At 39.5% G+C, this 25535-nt stretch overlaps 1 protein-coding gene and 1 long non-coding RNA gene across 6 annotated transcripts in view; one reads left to right on the plus strand and one right to left on the minus strand.

Moving 5' to 3' along the window:
* The window catches only part of LOC117216793 (IQ motif and SEC7 domain-containing protein 2-like), a 146468-nt gene that overhangs the window by 34111 nt on the left and 86822 nt on the right, over positions 1-25535 (plus strand). The window contains exon 1 of one of the 4 annotated variants that reach the window (XM_033463825.1): positions 13099-13229. The exons of the other annotated variants lie outside the window; for them this stretch is intronic. The gene's annotated coding sequence lies outside the window, so the exon portion shown is untranslated. Of the gene's footprint in view, positions 1-13098; positions 13230-25535 lie in introns of those variants that run through there. 4 annotated transcript variants of the gene reach the window in all.
* Positions 13844-25176, minus strand: LOC117216796. 2 transcript variants are annotated; one of them, XR_004489435.1, is made up of 4 exons: positions 24513-25176; positions 23293-23501; positions 15869-16072; positions 13844-15561 (listed from the first exon to the last, which is right to left on the minus strand). It is a non-coding gene; the product is annotated as an uncharacterized LOC117216796 (long non-coding RNA). The 2 variants fall into 2 exon arrangements; XR_004489436.1 differs by lacking the exons at positions 23293-23501; positions 24513-25176 and adding an exon at positions 18000-18190.

Raw genomic sequence — 25535 nt, forward strand, 5'->3', positions numbered from 1 at the left:
GCGCTGTCGCGTTTATCGTTGCACGCGGACGAAAGTGTACGACGCGGCGATGTTGCGGGTCGAACAACGTGTCGACGATATCGATACACATGTTTCGTCGTGTATTTTTGTCGTAACTTTTTTATAAAGCGTTTGCATCTTTACGAACCGGCGTTTGCGTGTTTTTTTTTTTTAATTTCTTTTCGTAGAATAAACTTCGATCGTTTAAAATTGAGATAACCCGTATAACGTAAATGAATTTCTATGAATTACTTGAACGATACTTGAGAATTCGAGTTCGATCGTTTAAAATTGAGATAACCCGTATAACGTAGACGAATTTCTACGAATTACTTGAACGATACTCGAGAATTTCACGTATCGATACATCAGCCACGATAACGTTCGTCTGTAGGTATATTTTTGCCATAATTCTTTCTACAAATCGTTTGTAGACCCATGTTCGCGTATAACGTTTGACCATTTAAAACGAGGACACCTTGTATAAGGTAGAACGCAAACGAACTCGCACGAATAATTTCAATGACGCTCAAGAGCTTTTTCGAGTGACTTTAGGGCCTCTTTATGGTAGGCCGATATACTTGGATTACCACTTACTGAATTTGCTGCATCACTTGCCATTCTGTCAGCGCTCCGTCTCTCTCTCTCTCTATCTCGTTTTATTCAATTTTTATACGAGATGCGACACACCCAAACAAGATCCGAGTGACTCGTTCGTTCAGTGGAATTTCATATTACTTACCAGTAATTAGTTTAATAATTGAATTCGCAGATTCGGTGACTCGCAGAGTCGAAGGTAAGCTGACGTAGCGGTTGTTAACACTTTACCGATCGATAGCCGATTAATCGGTTTTTTTGGTCGCCGATGCTTACCGACCGATAGCCTATTAATTGGTTAATTAATCGGCCGTAATTATTCGAGATACGTGGTACGAAGAAATGAGTGAAAATTTTCAATCGTAAAAAGTAGATTAATTCTTCTGTGCTGCGATGAAACGACGCAGAGATCGGCAGATATCCACGTTGGAAATAATTATTCCTTTGTCGTCGAGATTTCTCGCATTTCTCCTATCAGACACGAAAAACAGACAGATCGAAAAATATATTTCCAACTTTTTATAAAAAATAGGTGTTGCCATATTGTTCGAACTTCTGCACAGAGGAAGCGATACTTTAAATATGAAAATATTCTAAAACAAATACAAGTATAAACACTTCCTTTCCTCTTCTACCAAGAAGCTTTACAATTCGAACGCGAAATATGAACACAGCGATGTGCACTATGGTAGATAGCGAAGAGCAAATAAGATCAACGATTGTTTTATAACCGAGTTCCTTTTTATAAGCGGCAGGCCAAAAAGTAAGCTTCGTTACTATAAAAGTAAATAATTGTTCTTACCAAATATATTCCCGTATAGAATCTTCTAATATTTTTATGAAATTTATAGCACTATAGTTTACAATTTCTCTCTCGCCACGTCACTGAATAATTTACACTTTACCGACCGATAGCCGATTAATCGGTTTTTCGTCGCCGACGCTTACCGATCGATGGCCTGTTAATCGGCTTTTCGTTGCCCACGATCTTTCTCATTATTCGAGCAGTAATTTGTTATCTAGTACTAAGGTACTTTGCTCAGTTGCGTCAGTTGCGTTGCTTCGTAAGCTCCCACAGTTTTATACCAATTTGAAAAACTTAACGTTCGCGATGAACGAAAAGAATGGTATTGGAGAGTCTAAACCGAAACAGAATCGGCGCCAGGGAGAATCCGCGCCTGAGCTGCCGGTCGGACGTGCGCATGCTGTTTAAACCGCTAGCGGTCGGTAAAGCGTTAATATCGTTGGCGCTTTTTTACTTGAAATAATTCTCAAAGCCTGGAATGTCGCGATAACGTGGAAATTACCGTATTAAAAATAGTACTAAATCGTATATGAAAGTTATGTCTGAGGAAAAGAGTCGTAGAAACTTTTTGCCGAATGATCCGAATCTGTGAGAGAATATTCCGACGCGGCAGATCCGATGCATCGAAACGCAAGGACTCGACAGTTTCCATAATCCGAAAGTTCCATTAAATTCTCGTTAACGAACGAAGGAAAGAAAAGAAAGGAAAAGAAACGAAGGGGGAAAGAAAATCAATATGCCCATAAAAATGATACGAAAAGGAAGGATAAAACATGGCCAATATAAAAGAAATGTTGGACGAAACAATTTCCAGACGAACGAACGTTGCGCCAACGAACGTTGAAAGAAGGCTGAAAGTTTGCCGTGTGATTATTTTTAAAACAACGTCGTTTAGAACGAAGCGCGGAAAATCAGGGTCGAGGGAAATGTAGATGCGCGAAACAATTGGCGGTGTTGAAATTACGGGTATTTACCGGCAGAGGGGAAAACTTGGCGTGGCTTATGAAATTATTATGCCGTCCATCGGTGGAAACTCAGGGTCCACGCCGCGTTGTCTTTTCCATTTTACGCGGCTTAACCGTGACGCACCGTTTTCCCGCTACTTTCACGATGCTTATACGCCTCTCCCCGAGGCGGCGAATCGATAGACCAACTCCCTTTGCATCCTTCCGACTCGTTATTTCCGCTCTACCTTTCATTTCGTATTGTGTCTTCGTTAATACTGCTTTACGGGCTCTGTATATTTTTCCAACACAGTGAAAAGTGCAGATTATCGTTAAAGCGCGATGTATGTCCTATGTACGTCGATAACACCGCGGCAGTCTGAAATTTGCGACTGGGCTGCGGATATTCGTGCATTTGTATTAGGAGATTTACCGGCGCAAAAATGCACAAAACGTGCACGCGATGCGTAAACATATAAAATGTATATAAAATACGTAAAGACGTACGAAGATACGTAAAGATTCGTAATACGTCGAGTATTTGCTAGACGGGAGGAATATCTGTTTAGGAACCAATTTATCATCCACTTGGCAAAGTTCATGAAAATACGTATTTTTATTGGGTTGCCAACTGAGGGTATCCAGATTTTGTCAATACCAACTAATGACAAAATCCGCATTCCTTAGTTGCTAAACCGATAAAATGTACATACAATACACTAAGACGTACGAAGATACGTAAAGATTCGTAATACGTCGAGTATACTCGTCGAGCATTTGCTAGACGAGAGGAATATCTCTTTAGGAACCAATTTATCATCCACTTGGCAAAGTTCATGAAAATACGTATTTTATTGGGTTGGCAACTTTTATTAGTTGGTATTGACAAAATCCGCAATCACTTAGTTGTCAACCCAATACTTTTTCGAATAGCGTAGAATTTCCGAAATAATTGCGCCGATCGATGGCAATGAACCGGTCTCTATATAAACACGACGTTGCTTATGGAACTGACCTAATTACGTATATCTCTAATTATATCTCTAACACTCTAGTGTGCCATCTACGATCCACGCGATCTCAATCTTGTCAGCAATGCTAGGAATTCATCGCGTCGACAATGATCGTCGGACGATTTAACATCGGTAAACCGTGCTACGCTGAAACGCAGCAACCCACTGTTGCAAATGAAATTTCGTTCCGCACGATCCTCTGATCCTGATAACGCACGCATTAGCTGCTATCCAGCACACAGCGTGGAACAACGAGGCTACGCCACGGGGAACTGGTTTAGTCGTGTGATTACACGAGTTGCCATTTAATCCGGCCGTGGGCCGTGGTTATTCCGAGTAAAAGGATCTTGCTGTGTTTCCACTCGCGGAAATCCAAAGAACACGAGACCAACGTGAAACGTTGCCATTACGAGTATTATTTGTTAGTCGAACAAACGTTCGTTACGATGTTGACAGAACGAATCTTGAGACAGGTTTTACCTCGGCATTTGATAGTCCAGGTTTGTCGGATAAATTCTTCTCAGTCAGTTGACTGATTTCGACGCTTTCTGACAAGCTCAGTGTAATCGAACTTTGGTACGAAGCTTCTGTACGTCGAATTTTCGTTCGTCGAATCTCTTCTGCTTGGAAATGTCGATGGATCGAAACCTCTGGAAGTCGAAGATCTCCCGCTACTTCCCTCGAAGTCCGAGTTGGCGAGCTTCAAAAACCGTTATTTCGTTGCAACTTGATCCTGTGTCATAACAGCCACGCGTACTCTCAGTCCGACGAGTATACTCGTCGTCGCTTACTTTTTGCCACACAGTTTCGGTACACGTTTTTCGAAGAGATCGTATCGGTCGACTGGTCATCTTGACGCGCGTATTATCTTTCATTTTCCGAAATTTCGAAAAACTAGACGTAGTCGGTAGAAATATTTGTTTGTTTGCTTCTTCGTTGCAACGTGTATAGTGTTTTTTATTTTAAAAATTCCATGGACGTAAAAAGGTATTTTATATTGAATATAGATTATAGTGTTCGACATAGTCGAATTATTGGGTTGGCATTTTGGCATTACCACCTAATGACAAAATCTTCAATCACTTAGTTGCCAACCCAATAGACGTGGTCGTGTTAATATCAAACGCGATAAGCACGCACGTTTAGTTATTTATTCGTTAGTTGATATAGATTTATATAACAAACGCCATACGTTTAGACGATACATAATATATTAATCAATTAGTTGACATAAAACAGTTCGCGAACGCCCATTGTTGTTTATTTGGAAATATCGGGATGAAACAGTAGGAAACTTCATAAATCGGAAAGTGCAGTGATCTGGAGCGAAGATTTCTGGGAATTTCTATTGTTGCGATTTAAAATTAATTTTTCAATAAATCTCGGCAAATTTTTTATTCTTCAGATGGTTCGATATTAATAAAAATCAGCGTGCGAAAGTACGTGTTAAATTAATTATTAATGCAAGTAGATTTAAATTTCGTACGACCTGATTACAATTTGACTGTACGAAAATGAGACGCATATGGGAGATATTAAATCAATCGACTAAAGATATTTTCCTTTTGACTTTTGTTTTCCTTCTGTTCTTTCTTTATCCCATTGTCGAAGGTATTTTCATCGGTGTCTTTCTTCCACGGGACACTGTGGAATACCGTGATTGTTCTCGATGATTGTTTGCTTCATTTCCTGCATCCTGTCTCCGAGCAGTCCTATCGATCGGCCATTGTCCGCGCTTTTTCTGCGAATAATAAACGGGCGCGGCCCAATTTGCGTTAAACACCGCTGCCATACGTTCGAAAGCGGAATGTCCATGTTGAAACGCGTATTAAATACCTTGGCTCTGTTATATCTACATTCGGTACATTCCAATATATCGAGTTGGCAACTAAGTGATTGCGGATTTTGTCGTTAGGTTGTATTGACGAAATCCGCAATCACTTAGTTACCGGCCCAATAATTAGACCGTAGATCTCTACGTTATCGTGAGAAATTCGAAGATACAAAACCGCGTGCGACATGGAAAAACTCGTAAAATAGCGAAAGTACTGTTTGTGATATTTAATGGGCGAGTCAGATTTCTATGAGAATTTTGTACACGGTAGCGTGCAAATGTTTTCAGCCACAGATTTTCTACTTTATATTTCAAAAGCAGCGTTTGTAAAAAATGTAATGTTACGTGTAATACCATAGTCTACAACTGTGTAACAGCGTTTAATGCAAGTTCGGTCACGTAACAACGATCTCGCACGTAACAGCAACGCGCAGGAACATAAACGTTGAACAACATCACCAGGGTGCAGTTAAATTATTATCATTCGATGGAAGTAATAAAGAATATCTCATTTGTCGCTATGAAAGGGGAATGGAAATTAGTAAAAATTATTTTGCTTCTACAATTAAGTGGATATTGTTTATTGGCTTGGCAACTAAGTGATTGCGGATTTTGTCAATACCGCCTAATGACAAAAGCCGCAATCACTTAGTTGCCAACGCCAATATTTTTAATAGTCGCCTGTCGAAACGCAGAATATTTTCCAGCTTCGTGGAAAGGAGTTGACGATTTGAAATTTCATCGATGATTGGTAAGTGAAATTGGGGGTGTAAATTAGTTGCTTGGTTGGTTAGTCTCTGGTTCGTGAGTCGAGATGGAAGCCAGGTAGAAGGTAATACCTTTGATCGATACTTTTTCTATACGGCGATGAAAAATTGAAAGGCCTTGCAGACAGGGTTGAAAAGGTTGCTATAGGAACCATAGGCATAGCTGTGAACTGTCCATCGCGTTACCTCATCGATATTCAGTCTCTGTCGTTGAAAAGTTATCACGTCGCTGGATTTTCTTTCCTTTTTCCCCTGCCTTGTTAAAATTCACAGTCGAAATATTAATAGCTTGGAATATGTATTGCGCGTTATACAATTATACGTAGTTGTCGTATAACTTTCGAATTAATCGTGTGTATAAACAAATTTATTGAACGTCAAAATGGGAGAAAACGACGATTTGGACTCAACATTGCTCGTTACATCGCATTACTCATAGCTAGCCTGTAAGCTAGTCAAGTTCAAGTGTATTTGACAAATTGTCGGACTCGACCTTCTCAAAAATGTTCGGAAAACGTCGTATGAACAAATTTTGTTCCATTAGGTCGTGCCAAAAGTTTCGTTCGTTTTATGAGCAAACGATAAATGCACGACATTTCTTATTTCCTGCTATTTTATTTAATCATGTATGGTTCGTTTGTTGAATTTGTTGTGTTTTTTGTATGTGTTGTATTTCTTGCGTTTGTTGTATTTGTTGTGTCTGTTGTATCTGTTGTGTCTGTTGTATCTGTTGTATCTGTTGTATTTGTTGAATTTGTTGTGTTTTTTGTATTTGTTGTATTTGTTGTCTCTGTTGTATCTGTTGTATTTGTTGTATTTGTTGCATTTGTTGTATTTGTTGTATTTGTTCTGTTGGGATATATATATATATATACACACACACGTAAATTCTATAGAATTCAAACTACCCACCAATCGACACTTTTACTTTTGCTTTATTTTACCAGCAGCTATTTTACTGAGTAGATTAGATCACGAGAGAGAAACGGTAATTTACTACTTAGAAAATCGATTCTCTATTTTCCAGATCAAATTTGTAGTAGATTTGTTATTAACTGTTATTGCATATAATTGAATTTATTCCCAAAATAAACTCGATTGTCATCGAAAATTTCATCGAATAAATCTACAAAGTGTACTTCTTAAATTTTCGTTATAAAAATCCACACAAAAAATGCGCAAAAAGTAAACTTTGTCGATATTTCCTCGCCGCTCCGACCAACTGCAATTTTCCCAACGTTGTTTCCAATACGTCGTCTGCTAAACTAAATACTTCTAACTTCCCCAAAAAAAAAAAAAAGCAAAATTCAATTCGTTTGATCCAACTTTTAAAAACTTCTTCTATCCTCAAGCCCACGTGGCAAAAGTTACGTTCCTCGCTGTATATAGCACCAGCGATAGTATCAGCTATTATTTACGGAACTTGACAATTCTCTGACACCTTGTATATTATACAAAACGTTGCATTAAAAAGTTCCCAATCGATTTGCAATGCTTTGTGTGTGTGTGTGTGTGTGTGTGTGTGTGTGTGTGTGTGTGTGTGTGTGTGTCAACGATTTGCCACCTATAGACAAAGAATCGTCTCTTCTATTGTCTTTTTCACACGCTGAATCCGTATCCAAGAGCTTCACACTCGCAAACCATAATCCTCGTACCGTCATCTGACATAATAACAACAATAAAAGATAGAAAAGCCACAGTTGGTCGACAGAGCTCTCACCGCGCTGGCTTTACAAAGCGGCAGAAATAACGGGCAACAGTGGAGCCTGTTTTTACATGGTCGGCTACCACACGCGTGTTTAGAGAACACGCGTGTGGCGTGGCGCAGCCTTGCGGCCACGGAATCACCGAACAAGGCGACTTTACGTGGGTTGGCCCACATCACCCACCATTTCGCTCGAACGAACACGTCCGCCTCTTCGGCGAAATAACTTTTCCTTCCACGTTTCTCTGACTCGATTTAACTAGAATGTCGCGCACCTGTCGGCGGATGTGCCCCTGCAATTGGGAAAATTGTTTTTCGATGTGTACACTGCCGCGCGCAAGTACAATCGGCGGAAAAAATAAACGGGATCGTATGGTAGAAATGGCAGTGGCTGCTTCGAACGTGAACGATGCTCCACGACTATCTTTCCTTTTTTTTTTTTTTTTTTTTTTTGTACCATCTGATGAGCGGTGACGCGCGATGTCAAAGAGAAAAGCAGAAACAACGGTGTCATGGCGTATCGATCTGCCAAGGGAACGAAAAAGTAGATAAATTGACCAAAAATATCACATTTTTGGGGTGACGTAGCAATGGACGATAATTGTGTACTGATCTTCCGTATACAAACTCCGTATGCAAATTTTCCATATTCCAAATACAGCGCTGCGAACGAGTGGGGACTTCTCGCGTGTAACGCTGTACGTGACAAACGTTACGTTTTCTTGGTAGACAGAAAGAACTTTTCTGTTTGAAAATTACTTTGGAAATTTCATTTCGAATTTTTATTCGTATGTATATATTATTATACCTTTTTATATATATATATATTTTTTTTTTGGATATTATTGTACTTTCATTAGAATACTTCAAATGCATCACGGTGTCTTCTACTTGTTTGCATTAGTATAGTCGAAATTCGTCAGAGAAAGGAACGTATTTGTAGAAAACAAGGTCTGTACGTGTCACTTCATAGTCACAGAGAAAACCGAATGCGCCGTACATTTAAATTTGCGAGCGCTGCAAGTTACAAGACCAACCCTGTTTCTCCCTAAATAACTTGTATAAAAGCGAAGAATATATTTTTTTCAAGATGTTCCTCTTATCTTTGTTACGAAAGTATATTATAAGTAATTGTTAGAAAATTACAAAGGTCGCAGAAAATCCGAAGCTCGAAAGGTATAGAAACCCTAAAGTTACACTGCAGTTTAAAGGACCAGTTAGCCAAAGAGACATTCGCAACTCTTTCAATTCTTAACATTTTCTCGCACCAATGAAACCAATCCAAATTATAATTTTATAATTATGAAATTATGAAATTAGTGATATTTAGCGTCCATCTATTCGAGCACGTCTATCGCGTTATGGCGCTTATGGTACGTCGTTAGGTACAAAGACCCATGTTGGACGTATCGGTGATATATCAACTTTAAACATTATCGGTAATTACAAATGCAAGTTGTTCTTAAATTCCGTGCCACGGTATTGTTATTGGCACGTGGGACATTGGACGGCAAATAAAAGAAAATTTTTTCATTTTCACATCTACAGCACTTAGCTGCAAAAAGTCTTCAGTTATGGACTCAAATGCATTTTCTGCGTTATTCATTATAGTTGGATCGATTTAACTAACACGTAAATGCAACATCGAGCGTACAGATACTTTTTGTAGTCAGCGTAAATTCGTTAGGAAATTAGGAAAATTAGGATCTGTCGTAGAATATCGTACACAGGAAATGTGAGAATTTCGTCATATCGAAGTGTGAAACTGTATAGATATTTCTTCAAATTTATCGTTTCTGCGTGCAGGAATGTGCATACGTACGATCTGGCTACATAAAATGAACTTGATTACGAAGCTCTTCGTCTCATCGTATAATACGAAGTTCGTTCTAATGAGATGTTAATTGCGATTTAAGCAAAGTCATTTAATGCCACGCTGCTTCTATTTACCACGTGTAGGATGCAAGATATATGTGATAGGTTAAGGAACCGAGAAATCCTTGGACATTTACGTGGGTTCGTTCAATCGATTCTTACGAACTTGTTCTATGTTGTGGCACAACGATCTCTCGCCATGTTTCGATTTATTTTAGTCGCAGCAGTATCGAAATTTGGAAGGTCGAGAGGCAAGCGGAGGATGGTCATCGTCTTTCGTCGAACTGCGTCGACACGATCGCCCGATCTTCTCTATGACAAAGTGCAGAATGCTGTTCCGCAGAAATGCGACATTCTCTCGCGTTTTCGCTACGAGAATTTCCTAAATATTACGATCAGGAACCAAAGAATAAAAATGTAGAAGACAGAAATCTAGAAACTGCAATCTCGAACGGAGAAACTAAATAATTGGGCGAAATACCTTCGTAAACTAAATAATTTTACGAAGGTCGCAGAAAATCCGAAGCTCGAAAAGTATAGAAACCCTAAAGTTACACTGCAGTTTGAAAGACCAGTTAGCCAAAGAGACATTCGCAACTCTTTCAATTCTTAAAATTCTTCCGCGCCAAAGAAACTAATCGAACACGGACGGAAAGCAAAATAAAGAAAGAAAGAAAGAAAGATAAGTATTCACAAAAAGGGTTATCGTTTATTTGAAAATTACTACAAAAAGTAGTAAATTTAAGTAAAAACAGTAAAATTATTTTTCATTTTGATACAGTGGTATCGATAAGTAAAAGCGTGGGCGCGACGACTCTCCTGCGCCTCTACCCCCAGAAAAATTGAAGCTAGCGCTGCCAGGTGTAGAGAATCCGCGACGTCGCATTACCCCCACTACCACTCTGCTGTCCTCATCGCGTCGTCTACGCTGTAGACAAATGGAGGTGGAGGGGGCAAATAACGTTGCCGCTGTGGTCGCGACGTAAAACGAAATTCATGCCACGTGACAGAAGCAGCGTAGAGGGGTAGAGTGGTAGTGGGGGTACGAGCAGGCAATCGCCCGACAACTCAGATCTAATCTGACCTAATCCAGATCTAATTTTAAGTTAATCAAAAATGCGATTGGATTAGATCTGGATTACCTGGGTTACGTCAAAAGAAAGAAAAAAGATCCGCGTTACTTACACTCTATTAAATGTAAATATCCGGCGGATTATGCGCTTTCGCGTAAACTATTTTTGTTAACGAGATACTCACGTATATAAAGCCTTCGCGATACTACTCAGGCTGATGACATCGAGAATATATCGATAGATGATCGAAATTGAGGTGGCTCCCTTTTTGTGAATAATCAAATTGAGAGAAATTTGTAAATGGACATTCGCGGAAAAATTATGGTTCTGGACAAAAATTACATACGCGCTTTTTACACACATACACCGGACAATTACATACACCAGATGTACAATGGAAGACAAAAGGAAGCTCAAAGGATGAGCAGTCGATGATACAACAAGAAGCACTGAAATTTAATAAAAAATAAATTGTAATTGACAAGAGCGCTTTTAAATTATTGACCCGTTTCAATTTTAGAGAATGAGTTATAACTGATAAAAATGAATAAATCATAACCAGATATACTATCATCAATGTAATTAAAAAATATTCGCTATACCTACGTTACTATTGATATATCGTAGCCGTTACAAACAAATATGAATTTTAAACTTCAATGTAACCGAACCAAAGCAAACCAAATTCCTGTGCCACAAGAGAAAAAGTAAACGCGGCATAGAAAGAAGAAAAGTTTTCCGATTTCGTACAATTGGTAAATTTCATATTTCTTCCATGCTTTCGCCACTCAGCAAAGGGTTGAAAGGGAAACGAAGCCGAAGGGTTGTGCTCCGTCACTGACGACGCTGGAATCGGTATTTTCCCATGTTACTATTTTCATGGCGTGCACCGTGCTATTTTCGTGGTGGCAAGTCCGAGAAAAGAGGGTTGACGAGGGCTACCGATAAAACTCACCCCCGACCCAACCCCCGAAGCTCTCGGGGCGGCCTCTCGCGTAATCGATAGCGGTCGCACGTGCGATCACGGACAGGCTACACGTTGCCCTTAGTTAAAAAGGAATGCTCCTCCGCGTAGTATCGTTGCTCAAGGTCGTTCCTCGGATACAATCGGAACACACCTTTCGCGTGGCTTTTCATTCAACTCACGCGTACTCGCGTGGATCTTTGCGCGTGTGCGCGTATCGCGAATCTTTCGATACACGGACGACAGTTTCAGGTCGAGTTAGGTAACAAATATTGGGATCGTTGGTTTCCATACGTCTCTCGTAGTTTGACGAAGGTACAGTGGAAGACGGAAGGAAGTTGAAAGGATAACGAGACGGAAAAAGAGTAGAATTTTAGAAAGACGAGCTGCAATTGACAGAGATAACGAGATTGCTGGAACGCTGCGATTGTAGAAGAACTGGTTGTAGTGGACGAGAATTAAATTACCGAAACGCTGTAATCTTAGAAGATGAGTTGTAATTGACAAGAACGGTTAAATTATCGAGACGTTGCAATTACAGAAGAAGGTAGAGAGATGTAGCTGACGAGAACAATTATATCGTTGGAACGCCGTAATTTTCGAAAATGTGTGATAATTGACGCGGCCAATTAAACTATCGCAACGTTGTAATTTTCGAAAACGATTCCGTAATAAAATTAAATTATCGAAACGCTGTAATTTCAGGAGGTTGAGTGCTAGTTGACAAGAACAATTAGATTACCGAGACGCCACGATTTCCCAGCAACGAGTTACACTTTTACAAGGATAATTAAATTATGGCTAGATATAAAAACGTGTTCCACGTACTAGAGTCGCTGTTAATTTAAAATTGGAAGTGGTTATAGCTATCGGATAAATTAATTAATTAATTATGTTGTTGGAGATAGATACGAATTTTAAATTTTCTCTTTTAGACGCAGATCTGTGTCATCGAGAAAACGTTACAACGAACACGCTATTTTTGATATTCCGTATACTTTCACGTACAGTGCTTGTACCTTTAAATTTCCCATAAACGCGTAAAAATCCGCGGTCTAATAATAAACAGCTGAAAAATTCAATAATCAATTGCTCGTAGCCAAAACTGCCTTCTAAATTGATTCGTGAAACTAAGTATACGTTTTTGTGTACCTTGTTCAACGTACAAAAACCGATTCTATATAATAATAATAATAATTTACTAATTTACTAATTTGCTAAGTCGGCAATTTCCGCGAAGCGTATGCCAGCGATAAACGGCAACGATAACTTGTACGTAAATCCTCGGATTAATTTCACGTTTCACGGTGTGTTGTTATAATCATAACGTGGAAATCTTGTTATATCGTGAACGAAATATCAAAATGTTTTATGTGACGCGTGTAATGTATCGATGAAAAAGTTTCTTGCCGGTGTCTGTATAATTTCGTGAGCCGCTGTACACGTGAGTTTGCGATTGATGAAGATAACGACGATGATGAGGCATGATCGTTTGAATGGCGATGAAGAATAATAGTTGAAGGTGAAATATCAGGATACCAGACGATTGATAAACGCTCGCGTGGGCATCGATAAACACCTACACGCCAGAGCTTCATTTTATGCGAGCTGGTCTTCTAAGACGTGTGTGTAACGGGTGACTCGAGAGAAAGGTGTGTTTTCGTCGTTTTTTGATGCCATATATAATAATAATTATATATATAATAATATAATAATAATTAGCTACATGTATATACATCATAATTATTATTATACAAATATATAGATATACAGGGTGGTTGGTAACTGGTGGTACAAGCGGGAAAGGGGCGATTCTACGCGTAAAAAGAAGTCGGAAATATAGAATAAAAATTTTTCGTTCGAGGCTTTGTTTTCGAGAAAATCGACTTTGAATTTTCGGTCGGTACGCGTGCATTTTATCGCGTCTCGTTATAACGGATCTCACCGTAGATCGTTGTCTCGATTGACGTTATTTCTTTAATTTTTTAAATTCTTATTCTATATTTTCGACTTCTTTTTTCACGTAGAATCACCCCCTTTCCGCTTGTACCACCAGTTACCAACCACCCTGTATATATCCATCTATTTATTTTTGCCTTCTGGCTGCAAAACCAGATTCACGTAGATTTCTTATTCACACGCTTTTTCAACCTCGATACACGCTAGATTATTGTTAATATAATATTAAGTTGTCCCAAAAATTTCCTTCGTTTTATAAGGAAACAATGGACGCATAACATTTTTTGTTTCATATTTTTTTATCGAATTACGTGTGATCCATCTTGTCGCTCCCGGGACAAGAACGAAAGAAACTTTTGGGACAATCTAATGCTCGAACTTACTCTCAGTTACATTCTATTTACTCTCGGTTAATTACTTAAATTGAATCTCACATGTTAGTCGCACATTCTCTCTTTGGCGTTCTCACGTCTGCTCTTCCTTTTCCCCTATCCTTCCTCATACACACTCGCTTCTTTCTCATTTCCTCAACCATTCTATCATTCTGTCTTTTTTCCATCTCGATCTCGTACAGTTTTCTCTAACGCGTGCGTTACGCTTCTATCCTCTATTCCTCCACAGTCCTCTAACAAACGTTTCAGCGTTTCCGATTGCTCTTCGCGTACAAAAATACACCTACTCTGTTTCCCGGCCATCCAAAATGTATTTGCCTCTGCTACGCTCCAGCGCCTCGCCCTACAAATTGGCATCTGACTGCCTTGTTTCGCATCCTTTTCATATTGGGCTGGCAACTAAGTAATTGCGGATTTTGTCATTAGGTGGTAATGACAAAATCCGCAATCACTTAGTTGCCGCATTAGGGTGACGCTTGGGCTCGAAAATCGAGCAGTTCCACCTTCTGCGTATTTTTCACTTTTTTTTTTTATTTTCTTTTTCGATTTACATTTCGAGGGCGAAGCTGCAAAGAGATACACATTTTCGAAAAATGTTTTCAGCTTGCAATTTTCTGCCATACGATCGCCATACGGCAATCTCTTTGTATTGCTCTCGAACGAAGGCAGCGGAGCGTGAAAGACTCAAAGATATGGCAACTTTAATTTCGTAGAATTTCTTAGGTTTAAGACAAGCGAGACACAAATACGAGAATATCGCGTTACGTTTTTCTTCGCTTCTGAACGCGAACACCCTGTATGTAGGTAATTTAATTCACGTTAGCTTATGGATTATAGATTATAGGTCGCGTGTATGCAAATTTCTGTAGAATGTACAGGATGCTTCGGCTAAATGAAATTAGTCGAGTATCTGCCTCGTTCATTGTTCAACGAAAATCTTCTCGATACGCAGTTCTATTGTTTCAAGGGTCGCGTGTAACGTCGAAAAGAACGTTTTCTGAAGTTCGATTTTTTGACGAGAAACCTGAAGGTGTATCGATGTATAGCAGCAAATGTCCTACAGAAACGTTTTCTTCTTAGAAACATATCGTAAAACGATGTTTCTCGTCGCGGACGTGCATGACAAATTTCTCCATTATTTTTATCGAACACTGGAATTATTCAAATACGATCCAAAGTAAAGATAATTTCATTATTTTGATCGAATACTCGCATAATCTCAACGATCTAATATCGACTGTTTTCTGAAACGAATGGCCACTGGATTTTTCGTCTGCTTGGATATAACGTTATTCGAGATCGTTTCTTCCAATTTACCGTGAAATATCGACCGTGATATAAATGTTTTAGGACGTGTATAAACCGACGGAGGCTAGCACTGGGTCGTGAAACGTCTGAGTAGCTTGGTGCACTTGAAACTGTGCCAATCCTCGAAACCGAGTTCCGCTGGCTGCATAATAAAACGATCAGATCTGGTGGAAAAGGGCCAATGTCAATATCTTGGACCGCGTACGACAGTCAGGGAATGCGCGTGGGCTCATTCAGCCGCGTTCCACGAGTTTTGCAACTCCCTCGACGCGAATAAAAACTCTCAGAGACAATCGAACTGTCTTTGTGCCTCGTTGCGGTTCACCTGTGGAAACAGTACAAATAGAATGCCGTGGTTCTAGATGCTTGGAATTATTAAAGGAATAATTAAAATTAATAACAGACGCTTAACAGTCGCTGTATTTTTCTAATAGTTTCATGTTATCGAAATGTTTAACTTTAAAACAGAAGAAAAAAGAAAGAAAGAAAGAAAGAAAGAAACGGTTCTTCTTCCTGACACGCGTAAATTTAGGGGTTCGATCTTGCGACAATCATTGCGACAATGTGTATGTAATATTTTTGAGAGCGTAAACTAAGAAGGTAAAACCTCGGCGGATAACTGTTTTACCTACCGAGCAGTGTAGAAAGCGCTGTACTTTATTGGATATCGTGTGCGCATTTCGTGGAACGTTACACCTTCAAATTTTCTATAAATACGTGGTACACGTACGTGAAAATCCGCAGTTTAGCGATAAAGCCATTTTTAATATTATTTACGAGTCTTCTTGGTCGTTGAAAGAAGATGGGGATATCAAAATTGGAGAACCGTGCCAGAGCTGAAATAATAGAAGAATTATACGTTGGAGGTTTTCATTGGTATTCCGGTGTGAATTTATTTTATCTTTTTAGTCGAAAGATTTACACAAAGTTTACGCAAAGATACTTAAGAAAATTACTAATGAAATTGGTTCGCTAAGAACCAAACCTTTGTTGGACCGTCCGAAAGATACCATAAAAATAAACAAAAATCTCGATTAAACAATTGCACGCTATACGAAGAATACAAAATTGTTTTAATCAAACAACAATTCGTTTGATTTATTATATCCACTTGTTTCTCATCCTTTACGTGATAATTCCTTTGTTCAAACTTTTGGTTATTTTTATCATAGTTTTTGGATGATCTTCGTCGCAACATTTGTCACACATTTTCTTAAGAATCATCGTATCGACGTTTAAATTGGCAAAAAATAATGAATTCACGCTAAGACAGCAAACCAAAACAATGGTAGCCAGACGAATAAAGTAAATGCGTGCGATCGCAGATTTAAAATAGTAAAAGATCTCAATGACGAGAATCTCTTTTATTTCATACTGAATTGATCGTTTCTTTCATTTCAAACGTTTATACGAACATCGCTAACGAGACCACCTGTTTCGCTAAAAAATCGAATATTCCTTGTCTCCTGCAGCCAGCCAGAAAATAACCAACAAAATCCCAACGAAACTGTTACTACGCGAGAAATAAAAAATTATTTACATACTCGTCTGACTTATTACACCGATTTATTTTTAACACGCTAATTCTCTTGTCCACACTTTCGATCGTTTTTAGGCTCTGGATTTTCAACCGCCGGAAAAAAAGCGTCCTTTTTTATCGAAATATCTATCAGCCCTTTTTTTCTTGAAAATCTTCGTACCGCCGTGCAAATTAACAGAAATAATAAATTCAGTCTGCACTGCGAAACGAAAGAATCGCAGTGGGTACGAGCCTTTGAGAAAATGCGAATGCAAAGGGATCACGGGTCGAATATAAACGTTCCATTTTCCGCGTTTACCGGTTCGTATCGCATTCTAATTTCGTTCCGGCGGAACGATTATTCGAAATGGAACTGAACCGTCGGGCTGTTTCGTCATCGGAATGGCAGGAAACGCGCGGACAAGTCGCAGGAATGGTACTATTGATTTTTGGCTGCTCCTTTTTCGACCCTATCCGTCTGCGATTCTGTCCCCTCGAATTATTCGCCATTGCTTCCACTGCACACCCCCTTGATACGTGCATTTTATTCCGCTGTGCGTTCTCTCGTCACGTTTGCCGACTGCCAGCGAAATAAGTGGCTTGGAAAGAAACAACCGCCCGCCTTCTAATTGCGCTCGCTGTAACGTCGCACGTTGACAAATTTCGTTAAAAAGACGAATTCGTTGCTGCCCGGTTTTCGTTCCGCCCGGCCATTATTTTCTCCTTAGGCTCTTGCTGCGTCGGAAATATTATCGGGTTGGCAACTAAGTGATTGCGGATTTTGTCATTAGATGGTATTGACAAAACCCGCAAACACTTAGTTGCTAACCTAACATTATCGAAGGTATTTTTCTTGTAAATTTCATCGATTGTTTTTCCTAATTTTGTTGTATCGCGCGTTTCGTATTCTCGAAGCTTGGCTGTACGACGAGAAGAAAATAAGACATTTTAGATACTACGCGTTTCGTGTACTTCGCGTTGGACGAATCAGCTAATGACGAATTGCTTGTACACGTGGCAAGGATCGATCTAACCAGCGACCTTAACGCGATCGAATGTTGTATACTCTGTCGGAAACGAAGAACAACGTGGAGATCTCAGTGGAAATATTATACGGCGATAAGAAACGAGAACCTACAGAGACACGGTAACTGAGAACGCTATTATGTTGCAGTCGATTTGACGTGCAATAGTCACGGGCACTTGGATCGTTGAAAGTAAAATTCTATCACCGTGGAACTCACCGTGTAACTGTTGAGAATTATGGATCTTAATCACCGAAATAAACGTATAGGAACAATTAGATTACACTTAGAATTGATATCAAAATAGTTTCAGATTTATTTAATACGTGATTTACAAGATATTCGTGGATATACATTCGCACGCGTCTCAGCATTCTCTTTGTCTCGCCATCTTCTTTACCACATTACCAACGGAACAGTTGCATTCGTCTGTTTTCACAAAGGATATAACCTAACAAACACGAAGATGGTACCCCGTTGGGGGTAGCCACCCACATGTTATATTATTATACCACTAAGCTATAATATTTTACCAAATGTCCTATTGGACAAATTGTAAAATTTAGATAAATAATTAAATAAATAAAAAAATCTGTTTTACGAGACGCTGTGCACGCACATACTCCACACACTCATACTCATATATATGTGTCACTACTACGCGGCTAATCTAGCGTAGCATACAAAATTACACATGTGTCAATAGTAACGATACAAAATTTATAATAACAGTGATAAACGTGCGAGATATTTTCGGGGGAAAAAAGCTGTGGAGATTGAAAGAGTAGGAAGCATCGGTCGATACTTGCAAGGCTAGGAGTAGGTCACACAAACTTCACCCGTGTTCACCTAATCACGAAAGAGGAACCGAGGAAGCGGCAACGTTCGCAACGCAGAAAGTCACTGTGAAACGTTTAGTTAATTGAGTGGATAAGAAGTTGAAAACGAAAGGCGAGAACACAACGTTGCGAGCAATCTCGAAACTAAATAAGAAGGAAGAAATTCTTTTTACCGATCGATTTTAGCTCAGTCAATTTTCATTGAATTTAAATAAAAATTCCAAATTTCATATCAATTGTTCGTTCGTGGTTATTGCTTTCGATCGTCTAATTCTCTGTAGATTCTCATATCGATAAAAATTGAGAAATTAATTAATCGGATAATAGAATCTATTTGTATACACCAGGAAATTTAAGGGATGAAATAAAATAGAAATCAAGAATAAAAAAATTGCGTTTTATATTGCAAAAGCGACTGACCTGCTCGTCAACGCCCAGCCCAAACTGCTAACTGCAGTCAGAGATTTGAAATGTGGACAATATGCTTGTTTTATGACGTAGAAAGGCTGTTTGGACCCCAAACGGATAACGAGAAGAGGGTAACATTTTTTTAAAACAGTTTAATCGTATTTTTATATTCACTGAAGTTGCAGACTCGGCATATGAACTGCTCGTTAAAAATAAACAAACAGGTGTTCGAACGTTTCTCGAAATTCGACTCTTAGGGGGGGGGGTGAGAAAAAGGGTAGGTTTCTCTCTTTCAGAAGATAACCATACCTTTGTACCGACCGAAGTTAGGTACGTGAAATTCGGCACGTGCACGCCTCGTTAGAAATAAACAAACACGTGTTTGACCGCTTTTCGAAATCCAATCCTTATGGGGGTGAGAAAGAGTACGTTTTTTCTTCTTCCAAGAGATAATCGTATTTGTATGTTCGTTAAACTTAGACACCGTGAACTTCTCGTTGAAAACAAACAAACACGTGTTTGAGTGTTTTTCGAAATTTAACTCCAACAGGGTGTGCAAACAGAGGGTTGTAAACATAAATTGGAATACTTGTGCGTGAGAAGCAGCGGACATTCAGCTAAATGGATACAAATCCGCCTACTGATACGATGTAAATATCGTAAATATCGTAAATAGTATTTGTGACCAAACAACAACGTGTTAGCGTAATATAATATGTTTATATATAATATATACAGGGTGGTTGGTAACTGGTGATACAAGCGGAAAGGGGGTGATTTTACGCGAAAAAAGAAGTCGAAAATATAGAATAAGAATTTAAAAAATTAAAGAAATAACGTCAATCGAGACAACGATCTACAGTGAGATCCGTTATAACGAGACGCGATAAAGTGCACGCGTACCGACCGAAAATTCAAAGTCGATTTTCTCGAAAACGAAGCCTCGAACGAAAAATTTTTATTCTATATTTTCGACTTCTTTTTTCGCCTAGAATCACCCCCTTTCCGCTTGTACCACCAATTACCAACCACCCTGTATAATATAATTATGTAACATAAATGTTAAACTTGCAGATTTGGAAATCGGATTATCTTTTTCCTGTCTGAAATTTTACCCACGGTTTTTTGCTATTTCTCCTTTGAACCTCTCAAATTAAACATTCTATGCTAATAATTATTACATGTATGGTAACTATACAAAATTATTAATTTTAAGTAAATTCTGGCCTCTCTTTTTTCTTCTTTTTAAATACAATCTCTACGATGTACCGAATATTCAACTAAAATCATCGCCGATAATAATCGACCTATATCTCGATCACACACACACGTACACACACACACGTACAGAATTAAGTATCTCGAATCTTTTCGAAATTTAATTACATAGGTAGGTTTTACGTGACGTATCGTACGATTGGAAGCTCCGATCGGTGAAATTCGTAGCGTAATATTAAGATAGACGTTATGCAAAGTTCCGCTAGGTCCAATTAGCGCAGGATTCGATTGTTTCGGTGGAAAAAGGGAAACGCGAAATGGACGCCAGGGTTGCCGACGAAATTTCAATTTCGGGCCCGGCTAACGCCGCCAGCTACGATGCTACCAAACGAAAATATCGGAAATTATTTTATAACTACGTCTGTCCCTCTTCGATACGCGTCCGAACAACTCTGATTTAATTGCAAACGCCGAACACGAAAAAAATATAAATTTCGTTGCTGAAACTGGAGGTACTCGTTGTATCGTTGGAGGTGAACTGGCGAGATAATTTTCTACGTTTCGCGAACGTATAAAATGACGAAAGAAAATACCCAGTACGATACTAATACATATTTTCGAACGATTATAATGTGTGTGTGTGTGTGTGTAGATTATTCAAATAGATCTTTTTGTATCATTGTACGACAAGTTTCAATCTTATCTTTAAATATGGAACGTAAGAACAAGATTCAAACGAGATAGACGTTTTGTATTCTTGAGATATTTTCGTTATTATTTCTAAATTGACGAAGAAACCAGTTCTGCTGGTGGTGACCGAGTGGATCCATTTTCTCATTGCCTGTTTCAAAAATTCTTGCCGTTTCTACAACTCACGATCTGCGTACGATACGATCCAACGAAAGAATCGTTCTTATCACGGCAATAAATTTCGCTCGTTATTAACCTTGACAATCTGAAAAGGTTAATATTCATTCTATCTCTGGGTAAATATTATAATTCTGAAAGATACAGGGCGAGGCGCCTGAAACAGGCCACCTGAACGTCTCAGCTGTTATCGGCGAATAGGAAGGCGCAAATTTAGTTGGCCTGTTTTTAGGCGCTTCGTCCTTTATAATGCAACCATTTTCCATATAAGATGCTAAGATGTACAAGACGCGGCTAACGCGCAGAGATATAGAAAATACCTAAAATATCGTACTTGCTGTAATATTTCGTGGATAAACAAATTTTCCATCCGAACTTCCTTCTTCTTTTTTACACTCATCTCGATGAAAGTATGAATTTGCATCTAATAATAACGTCCGGCTGGCGCTTATCGGCCCAAAAAACTCGATAGAAAGAGTATGTGCAGTCGAGTCACCGAATTTCCCTAGGCAACTGGCCAATGTAACTAGGAACAATTCACCGGCGATCGGTCCCGGTGATTCCCCTAGAGGCACTAAGAATAATTCCCCTAGGAAGAAGCGGAACATAGAAAACTCTCCGAAAATGTATTCCAACGATTTCTCTAAATTCACAGGAAAATAATCGCCCGCTAAACGAATCAAGGATACTCCGTGAACGTCGCTTTACGATAATTCAGGCGCGTGCTACGACAAAACGCACACGGTGATTTCACGTTTTATACGGGTCGAGGGGCGAAAGAAAAAAAAAAAAGAGAACTGGCAGCAGCCGTACGAGGCTCATGGGAAACAAATCGACAGACGGAGGAACACACCATGGGTGGCGTATATATTGATCGACGAGGGAGGGTGGACTTTATAACGTGCGTACCACCCTAGCGCCGTTGGGGCGCAACATATAATTTTCACGAGACTGCCATATAACGCGTTTCCTGTCAAACGCACAAACTTATCCGAGGTCCGCGTCGTACATGCCTGCTCGGCAATTATTCACCGCCATTACGGTTTTGTTTCCATCCACCGGCAGCCCTTCATGTTCCGTCATCCTATTGCTATAATTTCGACGACAGTCCTTTCGGAGAAGAAACTAGGAGGACACGGTTTGGCGATTTCTATAGCTTTCGCACGATCGTTGTAATTCTTCGTAGTGGTAATTGGCAAAAAAAATTTTTTTTCGGGGCGGGGGCGGAGGAAGGATGATAAATAACTTAGCAGAGGAATTTTTTTAGCGTTTTTAATTTTACACTCAAGCGCCCTTTTAAATTTATTATTCTCAATGTTTGAAATATCGCAAAGTACGTGACGAACGACGCTGAGTTTGAATAAAATCGTCGTATGCATAGGTGAAATTTTGAAGATAATACTTTCGCGGAGAAGCTAAGAGAAATATGAAGATAGATAGTTTTGCGTTTTTCATGGGTTTCCGGTGATCACTGTGATTCTTGAGAATTGTAATTGGCAAATTTTCTGTAGGAAACAATAGACAAATTTTTCGTCTACCAATTCCATTTATACCAATTGTTCCATGCCTTTAATTTTGAATTCAAGTAATCGATTGTTCGAAATTTTCCAATCGTTGTAGATTACGATAGCAAGTTTTAATGAAAGCGTTGCACGTACGGATCCAATCTCGATGATATACTTTTGGGGAGAAAGTAAGAGGAATGGTGAAACATGAGGAACGATAAAGATGCTTTGGGCTTTTTTATGGCTTCGGATGATCACTATGATTTTTCTTAGACGATAAGAGAGAGAGAGAGAATGGTAAATTGGAAAATTTGTTTTTAGGAAACGACAGATTTTTCAAGATCTCGGTGATAAACTAGGTCAATACACACAGTTTTCTTTTTTCTAACGTAAAAATCGAGCTACTATTAAATATGAAATTCCGACAATAATAAAAAAAAAAGTAAAAGCAGCTACGTATATTATAAGAAGAAGGCTAAGAATAAAAAGCACTTTGTGACTGAAAAACCTCAATTAAAAATACAACGAAATTTCCAGGAATCGTTATTTATTGATTAGAGGATTTATATCAGCTGTGGGAGGAGGATCAATTAGGGGCGTGATTCGGCGCCTATCGATCACGACACAACGTATTAAACGCAACATTGTAATCCAATAAGACGACAAATCACTCACCGCACGCTTTGGATTTATCGAAAAGACGATTTCGCGAGGAGAAGACGAAGAATTCTCAGAAGTGCTCACTGGCCCTCATTTTTCTTTCTTCAATCTGACCTCCATAATTCTATCGTATATTATATCTTTCCTCTCTTTCTGTCTCCTTTCGTTTCGCCATCGCAAACGAACCAATGTGTCTCGTTGCATTTACAGCTGGCTCGAAACATCTGCATCGTTATAGTAAATTTGTAATTTTCCTGCTGCCAGCTAATCGTGGATCATCGACGTCGCCGAAACCTTCGTACGTCCATAAATATTAGGTCATCCCATAAGTTCGTGCCGTTTTTCGAGCGGTTATGTATGTTATTTTTTTTAAACACCTATGAATCGTTGTCTCAGGTATTTTCAGAACATTTGACATCTCTTGAACTGTGAAACTTCGTGATTTTTCAACGAGATCGCGAATTTTATGTTCGTCTGTGTGAGGAGGACGCCCGGAGCGTTCCTCGTCTTCTAAACAGAAATTCCCAGCTCTAAAACGTTGCAACGTTGCTACAGGTGCGAGATGAAAGCGCATTTTCGCCTTAAACAGCACATATGTTTTTCGTGGCAATTGTTGCTGAACATCCTTTCCGAGATTCATATAACACGAGATGTCGAAAATGGATACGCATTTCACTCATCATTTTTTACTGTTACAAGTCACTGTGTTCGCTATATTACGACCTTATATCCAGGAAAATCTGTTCTCGATCAGCTAAGCTCAAGTGCATTGGTCCCTTATCGCCGTATGTTTAGAAATCGACGCATGAAATGTATACACAAAAGTCGGCACGAACTTATGGGATGACCTAATATTGCAGTACCGTACTTTAGGCAGGCACCTTACGATACGAGCCGCGTAACGTAAACGCGGTGTAAATCAATTTTTCGCGCATTTGATTTAACACCGCATCACGAGAGCGTGACCTTCATCCTGTTTCGCGCAGAAGTAAAAGCAAGCGTAGGTAAATGTTGGTTAGTTTCTCGCTGAGAATCGTCCGCTCCACGCTTTACAGAATTCTCATTTTACCTCTCATTACTCGGTAATAATCAACTTTTCTTTGACTTACACCGCTTTTGCATATGCAGCGGCTCGTATATTTTCACGTTGCGATATCACATTTAGTGGCACACTAAACACATACCGAACGCCATGTATCTACCGAGTATTGTACCAAACACTATACTTCACGTACCTTTATATAATACATTTTTGCACGTTACGTGTATTCCATGTATTTTCGAGTTCTTAAACTTTCCATGTATACGCAGAAGAAAAAACGAAATAAAAATCTGCGAACTGCTCACCAAAACGATAACGATACTACTAACAATAATACTATTAATAGTAATCGATTCTCAGGATCATGGAAACGTTGGTCACATCAAACGCGGAACTGAACGCCAGTGTCGGTTTTCTCGGCAAAGTTGCTCCCGCGAGGCCAACATATCGCAGTGTGTATGATAATGCAGATAAGATAATGCGGCGGAGCATTTCTTATTTTCCCCACCGTGTTATTTTTTTCTTTTCCTCTGAAGCACGCCACGCTCTCAACAGCTAAGAAAGATTCTCGCGATCAGAGTCGTGGTGCGCGCTTCGTCGTCTCCCTTTCTCTCTTCCTCCTTCTCCCTCTCCTTTTCTCTTTTTCTCTCTCTCTCCCTCTCTCCGCCATCTTCGATATCGCCTCTCTCCTTTATCTGTTCGGTCGTTTGCATGTCGTGTTTCCCTTCGATCGACGGATTTCCGGGTGTCGGTCACTTTTTCGCTACCATGTGCTTCCAATGGGACGTGTTCCAACGGAAATGCAACAACTACAGGTAACGAGTACAGCGAGCCACAACGGTTGTTGCTTCTTCTTCCTTCTTCGATAACGTTCGCGAAAATCGCGATATCTCGTTGCACTTAGTCACAACAGACTCGGATAGTGGCGCGGGGCTATGGCCGATTCGCCTACTAATCGGCATTAGCTTTTATGGGTTTATCTAACACCATTGTAAATCGCGCGGAAGATAACAGCGAGAAAAATAGCGCCTTCGAGCTAATACCTCGCGGCGATTAGAATCGACCGTTGCGTTACGCGTTCATAGTCGTAAGATCGAGCGCACGGTCGACCAAGCTCGGAATCGAGATGTCGCTTGGAATCGATAGTGGCAACGCGACTCGACAGGTGTCAAAGAATAGCGAGCTGCCTGAGTCAACGCCGTTGTAAAACTAAGAC

Source organism: Bombus bifarius, unplaced genomic scaffold (assembly GCF_011952205.1).
Source record: "Bombus bifarius isolate JDL3187 unplaced genomic scaffold, Bbif_JDL3187 scf7180000007973, whole genome shotgun sequence".
NCBI lineage: Eukaryota > Metazoa > Arthropoda > Insecta > Hymenoptera > Apidae > Bombus > Bombus bifarius.